At 39.4% G+C, this 17,313-nt stretch overlaps 1 long non-coding RNA gene across 2 annotated transcripts; it reads right to left on the reverse strand.

Annotated features, from left to right (window-relative positions):
* Positions 1-2,480: 2,480 nt before the first annotated feature.
* Positions 2,481-6,772, reverse strand: LOC110724131. Of its 2 annotated transcripts, XR_002511848.1 has the most exons (3): positions 5,110-6,772; positions 4,660-4,735; positions 2,481-3,684 (listed from the first exon to the last, which is right to left on the reverse strand). It is a non-coding gene; the product is annotated as an uncharacterized LOC110724131 (long non-coding RNA). The 2 variants fall into 2 exon arrangements; XR_002511847.1 differs by having other exon boundaries at positions 2,481-4,735.
* Between the last annotated feature and the right edge of the window lie 10,541 nt (positions 6,773-17,313).

Below are 17,313 nucleotides of genomic sequence, written 5' to 3' on the forward strand. Positions count from 1 at the left end.
ACTCAGTCAAAGTGGGGGCTTTTGTAGACACCCATTTGTGTCTCCCCAAAACCAAACCCAGTGATGAGTACCTTTCGCGTCGAATCATAATCGAATGAAGCGAAGGTGGGGAAAGTCTAGTGTTGTGGAAAGTTTTTTATTTTCTTTTCTCTTCTCTCTGTTTTTGAAAACTTATTTTAAGAAAAAATTAAATCTAGTTTAGTTGGTCCATGATATGGGTCCAATAGTAGTGTAGTTGGATGGGGCTTGCAAAGAACTTTCCAACGATATATTATGAGCCCAATTCCGATGAATATTGAGGAAGTTATGGCCAATTTACTAAACTGGGCCCGGTTTGAGCTTTATGTACGTCCCAATGATCCAGGGGAGGGCCTAATATGATTTATCATTCCTAATGCAATTAGGAATGGTTTTAGTCTTCTAGATTCTTCTAGAAGGTTCTTTTCATTCCTAATTCAATTAGCATTGATAAATTGACTTTTGTTAACTTTTCACAGTTTTAATCCAAATCAAATAGCATTTTCGAGGAAATTATATGATTTTATCCTCCAGTAAGGCAAACTTATCGGATTTTTGAAAACGCGTTAAAATTAGGCTTGGCGCCTGGAACCAGGCCTAGCGCCTGGCGCTAGCCATTGGCGCCTGGCGCTAGTGTTGGTGCCTGGCGCCAGCTAGCCAGGGTTGGCGCCAGCTCTGTTTTTTGTGCGTCAGACTCTATTTTGTTTAATTTATCTTTTTGGCTGGTTTCTCTATAAATATCGTATTAAAAACTCCGTTTTCTGGAATCATTCATCAATTTTTATTAAGATTTTCTTGATTATTCATCTCTCTCTCTTTCCTTTTTCTAAACTAGCCTTTTCTCAAATACAAAATTCCGCATTCACAAGACTTAGATACACCTAGCCATATACGGAGTTGCCTTGGCCCTAGATGTGAAAGGTTTAATTTCTGAGGGTTTGGTCTCAAATCTCTCTTTCAATTATTTAATTTAATTGTTTGATTATTATTTTCCTTGAAGTTACTAACCTGTGTATTTTGTTATTAGAAAGAGGTACGAGGCATCAAAGTAAGTACTTTAATTGTTTTAATTATATTATGATGTAGACATCATGTATTGTTATTATGATATTCCTAGTATCATGTCTAGGGTAATTTTAATATTAAATATGATTGTTACGATGCTTCCTATGTTCTTCCTAATATTCATGATTGTTAGTATCATGTTGGGGCTAAAGATTTGATTTTTATTGCTTAGCGACATGCTAGGGTTTGTTATTAATCTTGTTAGTATCATGCCTAGGATCTTGCTATTATTATTATGCTTTAATATGATTATTGATTATAATTATTATTGATTATTATTATGTTGCTTGATTATATTTATTGTTAATGCTTGACCACCTTTATTGCATGTTTAAAGGGAATTGGTACTTGTAATCGCGCTTAATAAGATAATTAATAATCTTGTTTAGGGCTAATTGTGATTATAATATCAAGTGATCGCCAATAATAGATTTATTTGTGCATTAATATTCAACTAACATAGATAAACAGGTTTAGGCTAATCCTATTGATTGCATGTTAATTAGAAAGCGCACATGAATACGATCAGAATAAAGTAGAGGCCTATTATTAGGGCAGGTTCAATCTGTTTTAGGTTGGATTTGTACCTTCATCCCCAAACCCTTATTTGGTTCTACACCTTATGGAGTTGACAATCTCTTGGATCGTTAAGGGGTTTAACCTTCATCTTATGAACGGTTTACAAGTTCCTAAAAACTTGTTGACGACTCTTTTGCTCTATCTTCTTCCCTTTTGGACGCCACCGTACTTTAGTGTATGATCACAGTGGGGTTCAAGCTAGTGGGATTAATGCTTGAAAATATTCCCTACAGCATCCCTCCGGACGGTTTCTCTTACGACACCAAGGATGATGGAGATGATGACGAAGTCGGCCCTAGTGGCCACTAGCCCCCCTTGTTCTTTATTTCTCCCCTTTGCCCCCTCCTATTGTTTTAATTTGGCGCACCACGGACGGTGCATTGTTTTACTGTGGGGGGTGTGTAAGAAGCAAAGGGATGTTTTTTGATAGTGTGGGGTCACTACTACAAAAAGCGTGTTTTTCTTAACGCTTTTAAGCCTTATTTTCGACACATAAAAGTGTCGTAAAAATGTCTCTCGACGCTTTGCAGTAGTTGGCACATTTTCTTGACTTTATCGACGCTTTTTAGTGTCTAAGATCATTAAATTGGTGACACTTTTTAATGTCTAGAGTTACAAATATTTGATGTTCAATATTTTGGGACGTTTTTTTCCGTCTATATTTTCTGTGTTGGGGACGCTTTTTCTTGTTTATATTCTTTAAAGAAAACATATATCTTAAATATATTTACCAAAAAAATTCATCTCAATAAAAAAAAAAAAGAATTACCAAAAAACATATTTCATACCAAAAAAGTATTACTAGTATAACAAAAATATGCAAAAAAAAATGGGCCAAACTTCTTTTTATTTCACATAGGTATATTATAGTATATGTACAATATCTCATAGTAATGAGTTTTCTATTACAATAGATATTATTCCAACTTATACTTAATTCGTGACTAGTTGTAGTGGAAGAAATTTGCTCATTTCTTCTAAAAAAAAAATCTTCAATCAATCTCCAATTTAGCTGCTCCTTAATATGCTTGCAAGAGGGCGTAAAGCAAAGTTCATCATGAATGGAGGAAGAAGGGAAAATTTAGAGTGGAAGCAACTGCCCTTGAAGGTTGTCTGATGAAAAAAAAAATCAGTCAAATTAATCAATAATCTTATACCTGTAATCCTCAAATAGAAATAACCGCAACAATAAAAATTTGCCACACATAGATACAAAAAAATGAAAATAAGGATTGGGTATGTTGATTACTAACCTTTATAGAACATATTGTATATAATTCACATGTCAGAACGCCAAATGACACTTCCACTTTTCCAATATTTGGAATTTTGGTGATGGTTTTAGTAGTGTATCATGTAATTCGGAGAATTATTAGTAGTCAAGCAACTACTTGAACATATCAGGAAAGTTTATTAGGCTATGCTACACTGCTAAGTTTAAATGACAAGTTTATCGGAATTGAAAGCATAAACTACACAATCTCATTGCGAGGTATCATCACCAACCTTTCCAAGGAATTCGACCTCAGTGGGCCTGATTTGGCCTGAAATAATTCCTGGTATTAAAGTATCAAGAATATTATCTTTCAATGGCCAACCCCCTACTCCGACAGTAAACCACTCCGATAATCCCAGATAACTTGTTCAAATTCCATATCTTTATTAAACTATCAAGCAGCAAGAAATGAAGAGAAATCATAATAAATTATAAGTTATTTATGCAATTTGGACTAATTTATTGGGACAAAGTTTTACCTTTTTCCATCCATAATAGGACCTTTGAATAAGCCATCTCGTGTATTTACCTCAGAGGATTGAACGAACCATTAAGTAAAACAAGCTTTTTAAGAATTTGAATTAATGGGAAGGAAGCAAGTGATTCAATATTCCTTCCTGGACATTCTCCCATGTATTTCTTGACACCACTAGCAGCATGTGACCCTATACCTACCTTTCCTGCAATAGTTTCTTTATAATGAAGGATTTTAAATCTCTCACGCACTTGTAAAACAATTTAGAATCCTACACCAAAACAAGGTACAGGAACAGATGCATCAATGCCTGGTATATGAATAAGAAAATAAACAGAACTTTATCGGTAGTTCTTTAACTATATTGAAGCTTAAAATGGCAGTCCCGCTAACTAAGTAACAATGAATGGTAGAAAAATTTCAATTTAAGATAAATACCTAACTTATTTGTGTATGCTTGCCTAACATAGAATGACATTCATGATATTCCAAAGTTAAAGCAAGCTATAAAAGCCGGTTCAATGATTTTCTTCTGGCCATTGACTTCAACATTACTAAAGCATTCCTGCTTTAATTTTGTTAGGCAACAAAAACATAGGCAACATACAATGCACCACAAATTCATATAGAGAAAAGGAAGCATTTAGATAATTTTCTAGAAATTTCAATAGCATCCTCATATAATATGGCCATCTCTATGCAAAATTGGGAACAAGTTTATATCCTTATTATCGAGATTAGAGTGCTTTGACCCTCGTCGTCACTTGAAGAATCGTCGTCACTATCCTCTTTTTTTTTCTTCTTCTTTATGTTGTCAAGTATTAGTTTAGAGAAAGCCTCGACTGACTATTTAGTTGTTTTGTTCTCTAATAAAGTTACTCACTTTTCTAATGGAAATCATCCACAAGTTATTTTATTTAGCAATTCATCTACCTAGTAATAACAAACAAGTGAAAAATAAACGAACAAGAAAAACAGTAGAAGGAAGAAACACATGGGCAATAAAGAGTGCAATAATAATTTCAAACACTCTCAATATAGCCTAAATGACACAGAAACTCCCTTGAAAAAATTACAGTACAACCCTATTAAAATCGCAGCCAAACAACAAGAATAAACAAATACGAACTAAAACAGAGCAGTCCAAATAAAACAGCCCATTTTTATAGCAAAGTGACTACAAAAATTCTGAAATTTTAAAGTCAGAAAGAAGACATAAAAAGACCCAGATTCAAAAAAACATCACCTAAAAATCTTCCCTAACGAAGTAGAACGAGTCCAACGAAGTCAACACTCACAGCAGCTCCTTCGAAAAACTAACACTGCAATTTGTGATAGAATTACGAGACGAAAAACAATGTGATTATGCTCATTCAAACACATGAAAACAAAAGGATAATTTTTAGAATTGAAATAAACAGGAGCACAAAATGAAACATAACAATATAGAACCCTAAAATCCCATTAATTGCTCATGAAGCTAACCCATACCTAAGCATAATTCTTGAGATTATTGAAAAATAAAAATTAAACAAAAATTACAAGATTCAATTTGGAAATAAATTTGAATCCCAAAAAGAAATGTATCTTTATATTATCGATTGGCACTGAGAGGGCAACATAGATTACAATCTTGGGTCAAGATCTAACAATTAATTCAAAGAGAGACAAAGACTTGAATTTTGAAATGATGTACCTGAATTCGAATTTGAACCTGATAAGAACAAAGATCTGAATATGAAATTGATGTACCTCAATTCGAAATAACTTCAAAGAGGAGCAAAAATCTGATTTACAAAATGATAGTCCTCATTTTAAAATTGCTGCGAGAAAAACAAAGATCTGAGTTTGGAATCAACAGTTCCATAAGTGTCTTTGTAGAATTAGGATTGAAAGAAAGAAGAATAGTTAGGTTTACAATTGAGTAGTAAGACTAGAGGTTTTTTTTTTTGCGTTCGGCGGTTTCATTTTCCCTAAATTTTACAATAGTGGGTTTTAAAGTCACGTGAAGGGCACGTGTTACTGTTTCTGGACGCTTTAAAGCGCCGAAAATTAATTTTGACCGAGAAAAGCGTCGAGATAATGCGCATAGTATATTTAATAGTTGACTATCCTTGCCCAGCGTCGAGGGTCCTGGAGAAAATACTCTTATTGTAGTAGTGGTGAAGGCTTATCATCATGCTAGTTTGGGGGGGATTTCATTGTCAGTGGGAGAGCTCTAATGGTTCGGTTTGGCTTTATCATGTTTTGATGTTGATTTATCTTCTTGATTGTGATGATGATGTCTCTGGGTAATTTTGATAAGCTTTTGCTAATGAATTTTCAACTGTTTGTGTAGGTGATGGCGCTCCTATGAAGAAAATTCCAAACTCCCAATAATCAAAATTTCCCTTACTCCAAATTTTTTTTAGATTGTTTTATTTTATTTCTATTTCTTCATTTTGTTTAAAGTCTTAGTTTCCTTTTTTTAACCTTTTTATTTATTTTTGTTTTATCTTAGTCGTTTCTTTCGTTTTGGCTCACTTTTCAAGCTTGGAAATGGAGATAAAAGAAGTTATGGGGAAAATCGAGCCCCCTCGGTGAGCTTGCATAATTTATCTTGTCCTCATTTCAAGCGGCATTTGGTGAGACCTTTGCTCTCTTTTATTTTCCTTTTCTTTGGGTGTTTAGCTTAGGTTTTGCTTAGGAAGTAGTTGAATGGTTCGAGGACGTTAGCTTTTGGTTCTATGGAACCTGGGATCGTTGATGTTGTTATCGAACGATCACTTGTATGACGATTGGGATTTAATTGGATTATATGCCTTGTATGTGAACCTTTTTTTATTTCTTCCTCTTTCTTTTGTTCAATTTTTCCCTTTTTGTGTTACAAGCATAATTATGACAATTTGAAATGATTTTTGATTTGTAATTTGCTCACTCTTTTGGATTGGTTTGCCTCTCTTGACGATGTGTCTTTGAATGCTTATCTTCCTAGTTGATGAGGGTTTACACGCTTTGAGAATGCTTTGGGTTGAATTAGACACATTGTAAGCTAAGGTAGCCCGGTTTAGAACTTTTGAGGACGTTTGAACCCCTAGTTCACGAGAAAGTGGTAAGATGGTGTTGATCTCTATGGTGGATAGGATTCCCCTGGTTGGTATTTGCTATATTTCTTATCCCGTGTGAGCGTCATTTGTTCTAGCCTTCATCATTCTTGTGAGCGGCATTTAGAATCCTTAACTATGCATATCTTAATCTTTGTATTGGTGTCTAGCTCCCAAGATCGTGACCATATAACTCTAAAGGAGGAAAAGGGCATTTCTTCTCATTTTTCTTTGTTTTATTTGTGTTTTGTTACAAATTTGGTTTTCATTTTTACATTCACCCACTTGCTAACCAATTTAAGCCTTATTTCCCCTTTCTTGACTTAGCCATATTACAAACCTATCGGCCTATGTTCTACCAACCCTTGTAGTTAGTGAAGCATTATCTTGTGAGGTTCGAGTTTGATAATGTTGAAATTGAGCAAGAAAGTTGTGTAATTTTGTTCAAGTAAGGTTTTGAAAGATTATTCATGAAAAGAGTATGAAAAAAGGTTTGGCAAGAAAGTTAAAAACTCATGAAAACCAAGCACAAAAAAAAAGGTGAAAAAAAATATGAAAAAGATTGAAGTAATGTGGCGTGGTTTGTTTTGAAAGGTTGTAAGTTTAAGAATAGGTTCAATTCTTAGGATGTTCTTGAGAGATGGCCACTCTTATGCTTCACTTAGGAATTGCCACCAAAATTATCAAATTGTTTCCCAACCTTAACCCCTAGCCATGACATTACAGCCCCTACTTAAGACCCTTGGATTTTAGAGGGGCGTGGTCAAAGAACAGTGGAGGGAGGTAGATTTCAACCCTATGGAGAGAGTACGCATAGTTGAGATGTCGGGATGACCTTATGATTCCACATAAAAATTTCTTTTTCCGGTTCCCTCGAGGAATCATGAGGAGCTAGCTAGGGGATGAATTGAAGCTAGTGCAGAGAACGCGGACCATCTTGGTTGGGGTTAGGGCGGAGAATGAAATCATTAGTTCTCTATGCTTAGCTTAAATTTGTGATTTTCAACCTTGAACATCTTGGAACGTGTTTCCCCTCTTTAAATTACGAAAGATAAGTATTCTTTGGTGCATTTATTTGCATGTCAGTCCAAATGGAGCATTTCACTACCTTGAGGGTTAATTGGTTTTGCTAAAACCTTGTCTTGTTATGTTTGTTGTGTTTGTCTTTTTGTTCCAGTTTTCCTTGCTTGAGGACAAGCAAGAGGCAAGTGTGGGGGATTTTGATGAGTGGCCTTTATGCCACTCTTTTATCCTCTTTCTCTAAGGATTCTCCCCTCATATGCACTTGTTTGTCCCTTTTTCTAAGCATTTTTACCTAGTTTTGTTTCCTCCTTTCGTTTCTCCTTTATCTTCCCTTTTCTTAGTCTTCTCTCCTTCTCTTTATTTTGATTTCCATGCTTTTGTTTTGTAGGTATTTTGTGCCAAAAGAAAGAGGATTTCAAGAAGCCAATAAAACTGTTCTGCGCGGGATGTTGTGCGGCTGTTTCGCGGGCGCGCAGCCTTGTCGGAACCCGCACAGCTGGGCTGAAGAAACAGAGCTAAACCAGAGAGTTTGCGCGAACTATTGTGCGGCTTCTGTGCGGGCCCGCAACCTGCTGCGCGGGCGCGCAGATTTACTGTTTGGGCGCACTTGATTTCCTCGTACCCTCACAGTTGCAGCCGTTGGCAAGCGCACATTAGGGCGCGCTTTAAGGCATATAAATGGGTGATTTTGGATGTATTTAGGCCCGTTTTGGTCGTTTATTGCCTTGTTACACTCGTTTCCTTCATATTACGTGCTTCACGGGTTTCGGTCTGTTTTTGGTGTGTTAACAGGTATAGTTGACCAAGTTATGTCGAGTCCCGAACCATTGGTGCGTAATCAGGCTATTATCGATCCTATTCCACCAAGCTAAGGCTTTGCTGCGGTTCTCAAGGCCTTGAAAGGCAAGTTAAGTAGCAGGCAAGGCAGAACAGTTCACAAATATGACACCTGTTCACTATTTTGCTCACAACTTTCGGTATACAAATGATAATGGAGTGATTCCAATTGCATTCGAAAGTAGACTTGAAGAGCTTTCCAACGATATATTGCACGCCTCAAACGAAACTCTGGAAAAGAAGTTGTGACTGTTTTAAGAAGACCAAAGTGCCTGCAACCTTCCTGCCTATGCTGCACGGTCGTGCCACTTTTAGCACGGCCGTGCCAGGCATTAGCACGGCCGTGCCAGGCATTAGCACGGCCGTGCCAAACCAATTTCCTTGCCCGTGCCAGTGCCAGATTCAGCACGGCCGTGCCAGATTCAGCACGGCCGTGCCAGGCATTAGCACGACCGTGCCAGATTCAGCACGGCCGTGCCAGGCATTAGCACGGCCGTGCCAAATTCAGCACGGCCGTGCCATAATTGAAGATATTGCGGATCAGCTACTGTCATGCTTGCACGGCCGTGCCACTTCCAGCACGGCCGTGCCGATTCACGAAGGGCAGCCTGCGATTTACTTTCCGATTTAAAACATATATATATAGCCCGATTGTAAGGGTTAAGATATAGTTTTTTAGAGATATTTTTGAGAGCCTTTGTAGAGAGTTATTGGAGAACGTTCTTAGTATTAGAGATTCATTAGTTTTCTTAGAGATATTTCTAGAGATTTTAGTTTTCTTGGATTGATTTGAAGCAAGATTTGCGAAGATTCTTTGTATTATTCATTGACGACGAATATCAAAGTTCTGAACTTTTCCATTGATTCGCATCAATACAATTGGTATTATTCATTCTTGTTTATTAATCAAGCTTTATTATTCCTTAATCAGAATTCATGTTTATATTTATTATGCTTTTAGAATTCATTATTGCTTTGATTATGAATATGTGTGAGTAGTCTCCTAGCTAGGGTTTCGGGATGAAACCCGGCCTAGGTAACCTATGTAATTGAGGATTGATTTTGATAAACGGATTGTGATTAAATTGATTTTATGCGATTGCATGTTAATTCATTATAATAGGAGTAGCTAACCTAGAATCTTGAATTTGATTGCATGATTTCCTTGATTTGAACAAGAGATTGTGAATTGAGTATTTCATTATTGAATGTGGTTTGATTATGTATCGAGTAATGTTAAGTGCATGAGAAATCCAAGCTTAATATTGCCCGTTGTCTTCCTACCTCATGATATTAATCAGACATATAGTCTTTGCATATCCCGTTTGTCTCTGTGATTTCTTGTTGCGTAGTTACCGATGGTTTGGTGAATTCCCGTCTTCCCTAGTGTCTTAGTTTATCTGGTTTATCCCATCTTATTAGTAGTATTTTAGAACACCATTTTCCATTAATTTCGAACTAGCTTAGGTTTAAGATTGATTTGCAATTACTCTCGTTCCTCGTGGACCGAACCTTTATTTGCCATTGTACTTGGTAATAGGGTGTTCGTATAAGTATTGTTTGATTGAGAGTTAGATTGTAGCGACCGATTTAACCCTCGTCAAATATGCTTAGTTTAGGTTTTGTTTGCATTTTGATCAAGGATACCTTGGATTGTGTGTCTCGTTGCTTGTTTGAGTGAGTTTTCATTCCGTGCGTGGTTGTTCTAAGTAGGATCCATTGACTTCATTCCATGCTAAATTGGATTTATATGTAATGGCAATAGTTTATTTGATCCTGTGTGTGTGTATCCCTTAGTTTTGCTTGAGGACTAGAAAAAGTGTAGCTTGGGGGATTTTGACAAGCGCACATTAGGGCGCGCTTTAAGGCATATAAATGGGTGATTTTGGATGTATTTAGGCCCGTTTTGGTCGTTTATTGCCTTGTTACACTCGTTTCCTTCATATTACGTGCTTCACGGGGTTCGGTCTGTTTTTGGTGTGTTAACAGGTATAGTTGACCAAGTTATGTCGAGTCCCGAACCATTGGTGCGTAATCAGGCTATTATCGATCCTAGTCCACCAAGCTAAGGCTTTGCTGCGGTTCTCAAGGCCTTGAAAGGCAAGTTAAATAGCAGGCAAGGCAGAACAGTTCACAAATATGACACCTGTTCACTATTTTGCTCACAACTTTCGGTATACAAATGATAATGGAATGATTCCAATTGCATTGGAAAGTAGATATAAAGAGCTTTCCAACGATATATTTCACGCCTCAAACGAAGCTCTGGATAAGAAGTTGTGACTGTTTTAAGAAGACCAAAGTTCCTGCAACCTTCCTGCCTATGCTGCACGGCCGTGCCACTTTTAGCACGGCCGTGCCAGGCATTAGCACGGCCGTGCCAAGCCAATTTCCATGCCCGTGCCAGTGCCAGATTCAGCACGGCCGTGCCTGGCATTAGCACGGCCGTGCCAAATTCAGCACGGCCGTGCCATAATTGAAGATATTGCGGATCAGCTACTGCCATGCATGCACGGCCGTGCCACTTCCAGCACGGCCGTGCCGATTCACGAAGGGCAGCCTGCGATTTACTTTCCGATTTAAAACATATATATATAGCCCGATTGTAAGGGTTAAGATACAGTTTTTTAGAGATAGTTTTGAGAGCCTTTGTAGAGAGTTATTGGAGAACGTTCTTAGTATTAGAGATTTATTAGTTTTCTTAGAGATATTTCTAGAGATTTTAGTTTACCTGGATTGATTTGAAGCAAGATTTGCGAAGATTCTTTGTATTATTCATTGACGACGGATATCAAAGTTCTGAACTTTTCCATTGATTCGCATCAATACAATTGGTATTATTCATTCTTGTTTATTAATCAAGCTTTATTATTCCTTAATCAGAATTCATGTTTATATTTATTATGCTTTTGGAATTCATTATTGCTTTGATTATGAATATGTGTGAGTAGTCTCCTAGCTAGGGTTTCGGGATGAAACCCGGCCTAGGTAACCTATGTAATTGAGGATTGATTTTGATAAACGGATTGTGATTAAATTGATTATATGCGATTGCATGTTAATTCATTATAATAGGAGTAGCTAACCTAGAATCTTGAATTTGATTGCATGATTTCCTTGATTTGAACAAGAGATTGTGAATTGAGTATTTCATTGTTGAATGTGGTTTGATTATGTATCGAGTAATGTTAAGTGCATGAGAAATCCAAGCTTAATATTGCCCGTTGTCTTCCTATCACATGATATTGATCAGACATATAGTCTTTGCATATCCCGTTTGTCTCTGTGATTCCTTGTTGCGTAGTTACCGATGGTTTGGTGAATTCCCGTCTTCCCTAGTGTCTTAGTTTATATGGTTTATCCCATCTTATTAGTAGTATTTTAGAACACCATTTTCCATTGATTTCGAACTAGCTTAGGTTTAAGATTGATTTGCAATTACTCTCGTTCCTCGTGGACCGAACCTTTATTTGCCATTGTACTTGGTTATAGGGTGTTCGTATAAGTATTGTTTGATTGAGAGTTAGATTGTAGCGACCGATTTAACCCTCGTCAGCCGTGCACTATGCTGAGAGGGCGCACACTTCTACTACGCGGGCGCACATATGTCGTGTGCGGGCGCGCACTGCTGGGTTTCTGATTTCCTTGCACCTTGTTTCCCAAGTTTCTTTCTTTTGGGGGGAGCCATATATATATAGACGGGACTCTTTGTAATAGAGGACACTTAATACTAATTCCATAAAACATTAACCCAATCTATTGCAAAAACTTCCTTACCCCGATAAATTTGTGAGACATAAGTTGGATGTTCAATTCGGTAAGTTTTTAGATACTTTGAAGCAAATTCACCTTTCCATACCATTCACCGACGCTATAAAACAAATGCCTAACTATGCTAGGTTTTTGAAAGATATTTTTAGTGGCAGGAGGAATTGTGATGGGGTGGAAATTGTTAACCTCACCGTGAATTGTAGTGCAATCATCATGAACAAGATGCCTCCCAAATTGGGAGACCCAGGTAATTTCTCAATCCCTTGTGCTATTAATAAAATGAAAATTGATAATGCATTATGTGATCTTGGGGCTAGTGTTAGTCTTATGCCATATTCTGTATATCAAAGATTAGGGGTAGGAGAACTTCTTCCTACCAACATTACCCTACAGTTAGCTGATCGTTCGATCAAATTTCCTAAGGGTAAGGTAGAAGATGTTCCCCTACGAGTTGGGAAATTTGTGATACCTGTGGATTTTGTAGTTTTGGAAAGGATGAAGATAATCATATACCTATTATTCTTGGGCGACCTTTCCTAGCTACCTCTGGTGCTCTCATTGATGTGAAGAGTGCCAAGATTTCTTTAAAGGTAGGAGAGGAGGTCCTTGAATTTGATCTGAACAAAAGCATGCAATATCCTTTGTCTACTTCCGAAAACTGCATGATGATTGACACTATTGATTCGATTATCTCTAGTATGCATACACTATTGCTTTCTACTAACCATGATCTTGAGCCAAGTGATACCGATGAGAGAAGGTACATAGAGGAGCAAATGCTAGAGGAAGATGATGGTTATAACAGTTTCAAGGAAATTACACCCATGTATGCACTTGCTAAGGCCACCACAAAAGAGGTAAACGAGGCCCCTAAGGTAGAATTGAAACCTCTACCATCACATCTAAGGTACGAATTTCTTGGCCCTGATTCAACTTATCCTGTCATTGTGAATTCTTCTTTAGATGCGGATCAAACTCGGAAGTTGTGTGATGTATTGAGAGAGCATCAAAGTGCCATAGGCTATACCATTGATAACCTCAAGGGTATTAGCCCCGCTATATGTATGCATCACATAACTCTCGAGGATGGTGCGAGGCCTTCTATTGAGAGGCAGAGGAAACTCAATCCTCAAATGGGGGAGGTGGTGAAGAAAGAGATCACCAAACTTCTTGATGCAGGTATCATCTTCCCCATTTCAAGCTCTAGATGAGTGTCCCCTGTGCATGTTGTCCCTAAGAAGGGGGGAATGACTGTAGTTGAGAATGAGAATGGTGAGCTCATCTCAACTAGAACGGTGACCGGTTGGCGGATGTGCATAGACTATAGACGTCTAAACGCATCTACCAAAAAGGACCATTTTCCCCTCCTTTGATGATTGCCTAGTGAACTTGGGGAAGTGCCTACAACGGTGTGAGAGAGTGAATTTAGTCCTGAACTGGGAGAAGTGTCACTTCATGGTTGAAGAAGGTATTGTCCTCGGTCACAAGATCTCAAATGCAGGCATAGAGGTGGACAAAGCAAAGGTTGAAGTTATAGCAAAGCTACCACCACCGGTCAATGCAAAAGGGGTAAGACAATTCCTAGGGCATGCGGGGTTCTACCGGCGATTCATAAAAGATTTCTCTCTTATAGCCAAGACTTTGACTGCCTTATTGAAAAAGGAAGTCGACTTCAAGTTCGACAAAGAGTGCCTACAAGCTTTTAACACACTTAAGAAAGCTTTGATTTCGGCACCGATTGTGCAAGGACCACGGTGGGATCTACCTTTTGAGTTGATGTGCGATGCTAGTGATACGGCTATTGGAGGTGTTCTTGGGCAACGAGTTGAGAAGAGGGTTCACGTGATCTATTACATGTCCAAGACCTTAAATGAAGCACAAAGGAACTACACCACTACAGAGAAAGAGTTCCTAGCCATTGTTCATGCATTTGAGAAATTTTGGGACTACCTCATTGGTTCCAAAACGATTGTTTATACCGACCATGCTGCCATCAAGTACCTAATTTCGAAGAAGGAATCCAAACCACGCCTCCTCCGATGGGTCCTCTCTTTACAACAATTTCATGTGGAGATCCGGGACAAGAAGGGAGCCGAGAATGTAGTTGCGGATCACCTTTCGCGCATGGAGAGGGAGCAACAAGAAGATGATGGGCTGCCCATTTGTGATGAGTTGAAGGATGATGTTTTATACCTCCTCAAGGAGAAGATTCTACCATGGTTTGCGGATTTGGTAAACTACTTGGCTTGTGAGGAGTTTCCCCCCGATTACTCCAAGAACCAACGGAAGAAGATTAGGAGAGATGCAAGGCATTACATATGGGATGATCCAATTTTGTTCAAGAGAGGTGTAGATGGTCTCCTAAGAAGGTGCGTTCCGGAGGAAGAAGTTCATAGTGTGCTGAAAATGTGCCACTCCGACCCTTGCGGAGGTCACATGGGGGCTAATAAGACAGCCCAAAAGGTTTTGCAATGTGGGCTATGGTGGCCCCATATCTTTAGGGACGCGTGGGCATTTGTGAAGACTTGCGATGCTTGCCAACGGAGTGGAAACATTTCCAAGAAGAATGAAATGCCTCAAAAACCCATACTTGAACTTGAGATCTTTGATGTGTGGGGCATTGACTTCATGGGACCCTTCCCTTCCTCCCGTGGGAACCAATACATACTTGTGGCTGTGGATTACGTGTCTAAGTGGGTGGAAGCAATTTCCTCCCCTACAAATGATCACAAGGTGGTGGTGAAACTCTTCAAGAAGATTATATTTCTAAGGTTCAGGGTTCCTAGGGCGGTTATAAGTGACAACGGGTCACACTTTGTGCATGGGGCCTTTCAAAGGATGCTTCGAAAGAATGGAGTACATCAAAGGTTCGGGACAACCTATCACCCTCAATCTAGTGGGCAAGCGAAAGTCTCCAATCGACAGATAAAGTCCATCCTTGAGAAGACAGTGGCGAAGAATAGGAAAGATTGGTCCGATAAGCTTGATGATGCACTTTGGGCATACCGGACTGCTTTCAAGACCCCAATAGGCACCACCCCATACCGCTTGGTCTACGGGAAAGCATGTCACCTCCCGATCGAACTAGAGCACCGCGCTCAATGGGCTATCAAGAAGATAAATTTTGATCTAGCAAGCGCGGGAGAGCAACGGATGTTGGACCTTCATTAATTGGAGGAGTTTCGGATGGACGCATATGACAGTGCGAACCTATACAAGTCCCGATCTAAGGAGTTCCATGACCGGAAGATAGAGCGGAAGGTGTTCAATGTTGGTGACAAAGTCCTCTTATATAACTCTAGGATGAAGCTCTTCCCCGGTAAGTTGATGTCAAGATGGAGGGGTCCATTCACTGTCAAAGATGTTTTCCCTTCCGGTGCGGTTGAGCTTTATGATTCTAGTGGGTTGCAATCCTTCGTGGTTAATGGGCAAAGGTTGAAGACATACTATGAGGGAGCCCATGTTGGTGTGATAGATGTGTTCGAATGCGGTCACAAGAGTTGAATGTGACCACGTCAAGCTATCGACGTTAAACTTAGCGCTTCCGGGAGGCAACCTGATTTTCTTGCTTTTACTAGAGTAGTTTCTTTTGTTTTGTAGTTGGTTTAGCTCCTAATTTGTGTGAGTTTTGTGTGCTCTTGTGTGTTTTTGTGTAGGTAGAAGATTGGTTAGAAGTCGGAATGAAGAGAGTGATGCGTGCCTTGAAGGAAAAGAAAACCTGCAGACTGCAGCAAACAGCACGGCCGTGCCATCAGACAGCACGGCCGTGCCAGAATCCAGCACGACCGTGCCACAATCTGCACGGCCGTGCCAAACCTCAAAAGCCCACTGACATTCTAGCACGGCCGTGCCATTTTCAGCCCGGCCGTGTCAAGTAATAGCACGGCCGTGCTAATTCTAGCACGGCCGTGCCATCTGAAATTCAATTTTGCAAAAAGCCTGCCAAGCCAACACGGCCGTGCCAAATTCGGCACGGCCGTGCCAAACCTCAGCACGACCGTGCCAGTTATAGCACGGCCGTGCAGCGCGGGTTCCGGATAGTTTTTCGTGTTTTTTAAACACGATTTCACTCAAACTCTCTCATTATTCCCCAACTCTCTAACACTCTTTCCTACCCTTTTTCTCTCTAAACTAACCCAAACCCCCAACCTCCTCCCTCAATTCCTCAAATCAAACCCTAATTCCCCATATTCTTCTTTCAAGATCTCGGCACCCTCCTTGCATTGGAGCATTTTTCAAGTGATTGGACGCAAAATTCGGCCCTCTTTGAGCTCGCCACAACTCCACTTCGTGGAGTCCTCGGTGAATTCGTTCTTAAACTCATTGATTTTCGCAATTTTTGTCCAATTTCATTAGTTTTATTGAATATTTGTTGTTGAATTGTGCTTTATTGTTGCAAGTTTGGGTGAACTAGTAGTGTTAGGGTAGTACATTGCATGCTAGGATAGTTTCTTGCTTGTTAATTGGTATATTGTGCTTAATTTCTTGAATCAAACATGCCTAGAACAAAGACATCGACTAAGAGACCGGGTCGGGACAATGCATCCTCATCCATGGTTCCACCCACGGTGGACACCATGGGTATTGTTTTTAATAACCCGTCCTTTTTGGACAAATTTGTAGGATTATCCCACCGACCAATCCGGCCTACCAAGTTCTACGACCCTTTAGCTGCTAGGGCTCTAGGGATCGAAAGCGACATGGTTCAACTATTTTCATTTACCAACTTTGATTCTTTCCTTACCATGCATGCTCTCACTTACAAGAGGCTTACCCTCGAATTTTTGTCTTCTTTGTACGTGCATCGGGATGAGAATAACTCACCCCGGTACTTGTCCTTTCAACTAATGAACTCGGGCACCATTCAAATGTCGGTGGTCCAAGTTAATGCCGCCTTTGGGTGGACATCCGACCTGAAATATGGTCCTAAGGATGGCCACTCAAAACACTACAACTCCGGGTTGTTTTGGCGGCAAATCACGGGGAAAATGGATCGAGATCCCCGTAGGGATAAGGCGACTTCCATCGTCAATCCCGCCTTTTGGTTGTCCCACAGGACCTTCTCCTCTACTATCTTTGCTAGAGGAGATAGTTCGGGTGTAGTCTCCATTAGGGAGTTACAGTTTATTTGGCACCTCACCCGTGGGGACGGGCGTCTAGACATGGGAGCGTGGTTACTAGACCAC

Source organism: Chenopodium quinoa, unplaced genomic scaffold, assembly GCF_001683475.1.
Source record: "Chenopodium quinoa cultivar QQ74 unplaced genomic scaffold, ASM168347v1, whole genome shotgun sequence".
NCBI lineage: Eukaryota > Viridiplantae > Streptophyta > Magnoliopsida > Caryophyllales > Amaranthaceae > Chenopodium > Chenopodium quinoa.